This window comes from Dasypus novemcinctus, chromosome 2, assembly GCF_030445035.2.
Source record: "Dasypus novemcinctus isolate mDasNov1 chromosome 2, mDasNov1.1.hap2, whole genome shotgun sequence".
In the NCBI taxonomy this organism is placed as follows: Eukaryota; Metazoa; Chordata; class Mammalia; order Cingulata; family Dasypodidae; genus Dasypus; species Dasypus novemcinctus.
In genome coordinates, this window is record NC_080674.1 from 197644928 (window position 1) to 197653295 (window position 8368).

Consider the following 8368-nt stretch of genomic DNA (forward strand, 5'->3'; position numbering starts at 1 on the left):
AAGTGTGGGCGGTGCCATTTCTGGGCAGGCTGCACTTTTTTTGGCGCTGGGCGGCTCTCCCTATGGGGCGCACTCCCTGCGCATGGGGCTCCCTCACGCGGGGGACACCCCTGCATGGCAGAGCACTCCTTGCATGCATCAGCACTGCACATGGGCCAGCTCCACACGGGTCAAGGAGGCCCGGGGTTTGAACCGGTAGACGGACGCCCTAACCACTGGGCCAAGTCCGTTTCCCTGATCTGTTACTCTGGGCACATCAGATTGTATTAAATTCAGAGGTTTCTTTTTTACTTGATTAAATTACTATTAGGGCTTTGATTTGGTCATGTCAGTGGGTTGTTGAGTCCATGGCCTCTTGGTAGGTAGGGATTCACAAGGAAAACAAAACAGCAGAGGAGAGAGTTTGAGTTTCAATGCTGGAGCCCCAGGAAGTAAATACAGGGAGAAGGAGAACAGAGAGACAGCTCATTAGACAGGATCCTGTGGCCCTGAGAAGAGAGATGAATCTGATAGTCTACAGCTGACCTTGTGAAGAAACCAGAGCAGCTGAGCCTAGAAAGAGATAAGCCCCAGGTAAGGAGACAAGTATTATACTAGCCTACAGCAGAGAGAGGAAGGAGCTGGGGCTTCAGAGCCTTAGGAGCAAGAGAAAAGCTGAACCTTTGCAGATACTGGGAGTCATCATGCTCCTACATGGCAACAGACATTGGTGAAGGAAGTAACTTATGCTTTATGGCCTGTGACTCTAAGCTTCTATCCCAAATAAATATGCTTTATAAATGCCAACAGATTTCTGGTACTTTGCATCAGCACCCCTTTTGGCTAAGACACCATTCATCCTAAGTGTACAATCAATGGTATTTGATATAATCACATAATTGTGCATTCATCACTTCTATCTTTATTAGAACATTTCCATTATTTCAATAATAATAATAAATAAAAAACAAATAAGAAAATTCATCACTTATCAATCTCTCCATGCCTCCCCTACTGTATATAGCTGCTATTTCTGGCTATTCTTGCACATTTTTAAAGCAGGTTTATTGAGATATATTCACAGACCATATAATCTACCCAAAGTGTATAATCAATGGCTTTTAGTATAATCACAAAATTGTGCACTCATCACTACAAAAACTTGTAGGACAATTTCATTACTCCAAAAGAAAGCCTTAACTCTTGTTCTTACTTTAGGCAACACGAGGGAATTCATACCAGAGAGAAAATGTATCAAAGTCATTCATGCGGGAAAGCCTTCACTTATCATTATAACCTTAGGGATAATAAGAGAATTCACACTGGAGAAACCATGTCAATGAAATCTTTGTGGAAAGATTGTTCTGGCCTCAGGCATCATGAGAATACTCACAATAGAGAGAACACAATGAATGCAATCAATGCAGGAAAGCCTTCAGTACATGCTCTTATCTCAGAGACCGTGAGAGAACACATGCTAGAGAGAAACCCTATGAATATTATCTATTTGGGAAAGCCTTTCACCAAAATACTCTTGTAAGAGAACATGAGAAAACTCACTGGAGAGAAACCATATGAATGTCATCTATGTTGTAAACCCCTCCCTGATTGCTGCCCTTTGGCAACATTAGAGAATCCACAATGAAGAGAAACTACATGAACGTGGTCTATGCCAGAAAGCTTTCTCTCATTCTGGCCATCTTGAGAGAAACTATATGTACATCATCAGTGTGGGAAAACTTTAAAATTTTTTGTAACATTTCACAATGTAAGAGAACTCAAATTGGAGGGAAACACTATAAAAGCCATATATATGGGAAGCCATGAGGCAGTGTTGTGAGCTTAGATGATATGACAGCACTCAGTAAATTATTCTGAATATAGAAGAAATGTCATCCATAGAATTAAACTTCAAGACTACCCAATGCACATACTGAAGAAACACTGTGTTTGTAATCAACATGAAAGAACTTTTCACCATCCTTACTACTTCAGCTCATCTAAGCAATTTCCTACTGAAAATAATTCCTAAGAATGTCGTCTATGTAGCAAAATCTTGTGCTGCCGGTTTGATGATATACAACTTGATTGAACTAAAAGTATAAATGTAATAAAACTAGAAGAGTCTTCATCTACCATTTTAAATCATAAAGAAAGCAGGAATAAAGAAGAATAAATGAAAGAAATTCTTCAGTGAGCACTGCTTTCTCAGTAGCATTAATATTATTCTAGTTAGAAGACAATAATTCTGAAGTTAAAATAGTAAGACTGCAGTTAGATTTCACATCAGACAATTCAGATGGGAAAATAATACTCTTTACAGGTACCCTATCAGCATAGTATCCAGAACTTTGAAAAAGTCTTATGATTGAAAATATGTAGTAAAGCAATGTTGGATTGTGAAGTAACCTGGGAATATTGAATGAAGAACTTTGTAAGAGTGAAATGAGATTTAATTAAAAGCTCAGTATTTGCATATGTGAAAGCACCAAACTTGTTAAAATATCAGATATACTGACCAAGTTCTATTTTTATGTAGGTCTAAACAGATATAGTTGGATAAGTCAGAAAATAACTTGGAATGCAATCTGAAACACATAGACTAAAAAATGATGTAATGCACTGTTATCTTAACATTACAATATATATGTCCATGCCAGGGACATAGGCAAATAAGACTAAATAAATGCACTTTAGAAGTCTGGATATACATAAACTCTCCTTTTCAAATGCTATTTACTATTGGCATCCAAGCTTAGGAAAAATTAATATCTGAATAAAAGAAAATATTTCAGCCCTTGATACTATGCCAACATTATCAAGAAAATTTGTCAGAATCTAGAATCTGGCAGTGTATCATTCCATATATTAGAATTGTGTTGAAGATGGGCTATTGTCAATAAAAACAGGAATTACAAGAAAGATATGGAAGTACATTGAAGATGTGGGAAGTGTCCAATTTCCAGAATGCCTTAAAATACTTTCATTAATTCATGTAATCACAAATACCTTTTCTTCTTAAGGACAGGCATAATACTGTTTGGCAAAGTTGAGAAAGCAGAAAGAAGCCATGAGAATCTCATTTACTATGTGTTTCTCACAAATAAAACTCATGAATCCTCAAATCATCCCCTGGGAGTGAATCTCAGCCCCTCCTAGAAATTGGTGGATCTCTACTAGTAGGAGAGTGATATACAATTTATATCATTTGTAACTGATAATTATCCTTATTTCCCACGTGGGACAGTGAGAACCTAGAGTTTGTAATTAATTAACCATGTTTTTAGTGGTGAATTATGTAGTGCCTACATCCACCCACCTTTATTTCTATGCTTTTGTTAAATATTTCATATTGATGGATATTCAATAATCTTGACTTCTATATATGTCTCAAACTTATCCATTGAGTTTATCTATGGGATATAGTTTGCTAAATACTGCACTATTGTACTTCTCCACCTTTTCATATATTTTAATTATTTCCTCAATTTTATGTGTGCCATACTATCTTAGGCTCTAGGTTGCTAGGACTAATACAATACAATGGGATGGCCTAACAACAGATAATTATTGGATCATGGTTTCAGAGTCTATAAGCCTTGCTTTCTCCTCAAAGACCATGTTGTTCTGGTGTTGACTTGCCATTAATCTCTGGGGTTCCTTGGTTTTCCTGTAACATGATTATGTCCTCTCTTTTCTCATTTGTGTTCTAATAATTTTCAGCTTCTGTTCCTCCACAGGGCTTTCTCTTCATAAAGTGTCTAGTAATAGAATTAAGACTGAATGTCATTCAGCTGGGCAACAACTTAGTTAAAAATTATATTTTCAAAAAGTCCTATTTACAATGGGCTCACTGCCCCAAGGGTGGATTAAGATTAAGAACATGTTTTTCAGGGATACAGATTCAACCCACCAGTTACTTATAGTAATTATTCTACATTGTTTTCCTTCTAATTCCAATCAGAAGATACACCTGTGTCTGTTTGCACTCTTTCTTTTTTCTATTGATTATCACATTCCCTGATGGTTTGCAAAGATCACATATTTTATTTTATGTCAAATTTTAATGATCAGGCAGAGATTGAAGATAATATCATTTTTACCAAAGAGGTTGGCTGTTGCCTCTCTTAGGCAAAGAAAGGCAGAACTTATAACTTTCTTCCTCTCAGTAATTGAACTGCACTCTGGCTGGGTTACAGTTTTTATTACAGTCAATCGAATCTACTTGCTGTTAAGGCCATTCTTCTGAATTTATTACAGGCACATAATGGTAGTTGGATGTTATCGCCACAGAATCATGGAATTGAAGGAAATATGATACTGCTCTTCTTTTGCAGCATCCAGCTATTGTAGTATGGTGAAAATCATCCCTAAATTTGGGGATTCTCTAGATTAAATCCAACCTTGACATGCCAGCCATTCACCTGTCCATCTGCTTGTTTCAATGGCCTTGTATCTTTTTTTTTTTTAAAGATTTATCTTATTTAGATCTCTCCCCTTCTCCCCATTGTGTGTTCTCTGTGTCCATTCGCTGTTTGTTCTGCGTCTGCTTGCATTGTCAGGCAGCACCAGGAAATTGCATCTCTTTTTTGTTGTGATATCTTGCTGTGTCAGCTCTCCATGTGTGCAGTGCCACTCCTGGGTGGGCTGCACTTTTTTCATGCAGAGCAGCTCTCCTTGTGCAGTGCACGTGTGTGTGGAGCACCCCTGAGTGGCAGATCACTCCTTGCACCCAGCAGCACTGCATGTGGGCCAGCTTACCACACAGATCAAGAGGACCTGGGTATCGAACACCAGACCTTCCATATGGTAAACGGATGCTCTATCAGTTGAGCCACGTCCACTTCCCTCGTTGTATCTTTCTGCTTATGGTTTTCAATGTCTATACAAATCAAATTCTTCCATGTGTGGAAATGTTGGGGGATTCTCTTCTCCCCTCACAAGGTCTCTTTGCTTTCTGTGATCTTAGTTCATGTAATTCTCTTTGTTTCCATAATTCTCTTATCCTTAAAGAATGCATGTTTCAAAGAATCATTATTTATTTTACTTATCTTGCTTCTACCACCACAACCTATCTGACCTTGCTTGCAGAAAGGTCACCTTGTTTACCCTCATCCCAGTTCCTTCTAGAACTTTTTTTAAGGAGATACTGGGGATTGAACCCAGGACCTTGTACATGGAAAACAGGTACTCAACCACTGAGCTACATCCACTCTCCCTTCTGGAGCTTTTTAATCTCAGTCTGAAGATTGTCAAATGCTACAGTAAAAAAACCAGGAAGAGTTAATACTCACATCATTGCACCCCTATTTTCTCAGAAATTTTACCTCCATAAATCCTGTATATACTGGCTGCTCTCCAACACTTTAAAACAGTTTTTTGACAGTTTTATTCAGGTTTCCGCATTACATGTGGGGAATGTCTAATAAAAACTACTCAATTGTGGACATTAGTGTGGTGGTCTGTACATGTCTGTGATAATTAGAGTATACGAATGCATTGTCAGGTGTGATGTGTAGTTATTTAGAAGCTAAATATATGAGTGTTATTACTATATCAATGTGCTCAGGGAGTGAGTGGTTATATCAGATCCTTGTATGTGATCATATGTATTTGGGATTTAAGAACATGGGTGTAGAGAGAAGCATGGATGTCCTGGTTTTATTTAAATATTCAACACCAATATGACAATGATTCCAGCAAAGGCCGAAAGAGGATTCTGATGGGCATAAAGATAAGTGAAAAGAGCAGGTGGAGTCAGTCTTATGTGATCTGCTATTGATAATGAGATGAGAGGGGACAGGGTCTGTCCATAGAAGACAAAAAATCAAGGAAGAAAAGTTCAGAAATTGGGGAGCCAGTGGACATTAATGATTGAGGCTCTAAGAGAGAGAGTGGTTGAGGGGTTTGAACAAAAGTTACTTTGGATGTCTGAAGGCTGTGTTATGGAGATTTGTGGTGGAAATGCTATAGGTTTTGGAGATGGAGTATGTGTAAAGTCTGATTTGGGTGCCTTCTAGGGTAAAGGAATGTGGTTCTGTGGAAATGCATACTGGGTACCTCTAATCAGTCTGTAATGGTCATCTTTGGAGTCAATGACTAAACAACTGGAGAGAAAGCCAGTGTCTTTGTCTAGTTTTAATGTTATATGGAGCAATACTTCATTTCAGTGACCAGAATCTTTTTCAGTGGGTGAGGGGGTCCTGTGCTCAATAGATCACTGAGACAAACAGAGGCCAGGGGGTTCCCATTGCACCTCATAACGGCTCATTGGGAAGTGTCAGGAAGAACTCACTGCAAGGAATATGTCTTGTTAGTAACCAAAGTACCATAATCCCCAAATCTACAAAACCCATCAGCACTGCCATTCTGAGGGACCAGCTTTCAAAAAGCAGTCATGAAGACATTAATTTTGTAAAAATTTTGATTCTGAGTATAAATATATGCGTTTCAGCTCATATGTATATAATTTTAAAAGACTGATTGATTTCCTACTAAAATTGGGACCATGAGAATTATTCCCGTTCTCACAACTAGAACTCATGTCTTATGTAATATTGAAAAACTGAATCGTTTACCTTTAGATTTGAGGCCATGCAAGGATGACTTCTCTCACCATTAAAGCTTAATTATGTATAATTTTGAAAGACAGCATAATTTATCCTAAACAGAGAACAAGAAAAGTATGTCTTCTCTAACCATAGTCATTGAATATTCAGTAGAGGACTTAACGCAGTAAATCAGAGAAGAAAAGCATGAAGCTTGATAAAGGAGAAGAAAACCATTTTCTGAGGACATGATTGGGTCTCTAAAAACCACTATTATATAAACAAGCATTTTAGAGCCAATTGGTAAATTTAGGAACGTCAATGTGTACAAACTGAAAGTAAAATTCAAATTTATTTCTTATATATAGTAGGAATTAACATGTAAAATGAAACAAAAGAAACATTTATAATCTACCACATTATATGATGTAAGTATGGTTTCAAATGAAGATGTGTAAAACTTTATACTGAATGTTAAAATATTACTTAAAGAATTTAAAGAAGATCAACATATATGTTAGAAATACTACACATTTGGATTCAAAGACTCAGTATTCTTTTTTTTTTTTTTAACAAATCAATTTTATTGATAATAATAAAGCATAAATCCATTCAAAGTTTATTATCAGTGGTAGTCAGGGTAATCACATAGTTGTCCATTTATCACTTCAATCGTTAAAGAGCATTTTCATTACTCCAATAATAACCCATCAGTATTCTTAAGGCATCAGTTTTCCTTAAGATCTATAGGTTAAATACAATTCCAATCTATATCTATTTTGTCAAGAACTTTTGGGAGTTTGAGCTGTTCTCCCCTTGCACAGTCATGTAATTTACATAAATATATGGATACCAAAGAAACACAATGCACCAACATGAATGAAAGTATTCATTAAAGATACCTGAAATTAAAAGAGGTACACATCAGCATTTGTCTCCTGCAGATGATTCCATATGTGCTGACTGAAAAATTCTTGGTTTTTATTATCAAGATATGATTTAAAAATTTACACTTGTATGAAATAATTTTCTCTGATATAAGTTAAAAGTGGTATGGTGTGATTTTCATGCAAGTGTTTTTACTGGAAATACAGAAGTAAGCACATGCAGCCAAACTGCATATAGTCCACAGAAAGGATTGCATTACGTGATCTTGTCAGTAGTTGAAAGCCAAGTCAAATTCCATTACCCCTAACATTTATTTGGGTAAATTTCCGAAACACAATTGGGTCACTCCTTCTTAAGCTTTCTCATCTTTGAACCTACTGGAGCTGATTCTTAGGGCTGCCTCTGCTCTCCTGCAGTATCTACGAAGGGTTTTTAATGACCGTCAGGACAGCGTTAATGCCATCCGCCATCACTGGAATGGCTTCCTCACACATACTGGGTAAGTTTTTCATAGTCGTCTTTTATTGTTTGTGCCTTTCCGCCAAGAGTAAAGACAGATGATCGCATTAGGGTAGACACACTCATGGTCAGAGTATCAGCAGTTGCTTTTCTATCAAATTTCAGATTCAGTTGCTGTTAACTGTTGATAATAGCAAAGACACCTTATCCTTCTCGCCACAGAAAGAAACACATACTTCTTTAATTCCAAAATTAGGTTTGCAAATTCTTTGGAACAAAAAAAATTTTAATTTGCAATAAATAGAAGTTGGAATTATACACACGCACACACACAATTGACCTGTAAGGTCAACAGGGTGATCAAGCCTGACTGGTGCAGGGAGTACAACCAGATACCTCACCCACTGCTTTGCCTAAACCAGCTGAGTAGGTGAAGGTGCTATATTTTCCCTACTTTGTGTGGACTTGAACTCCTTTTTTATGCTCTCAATGTT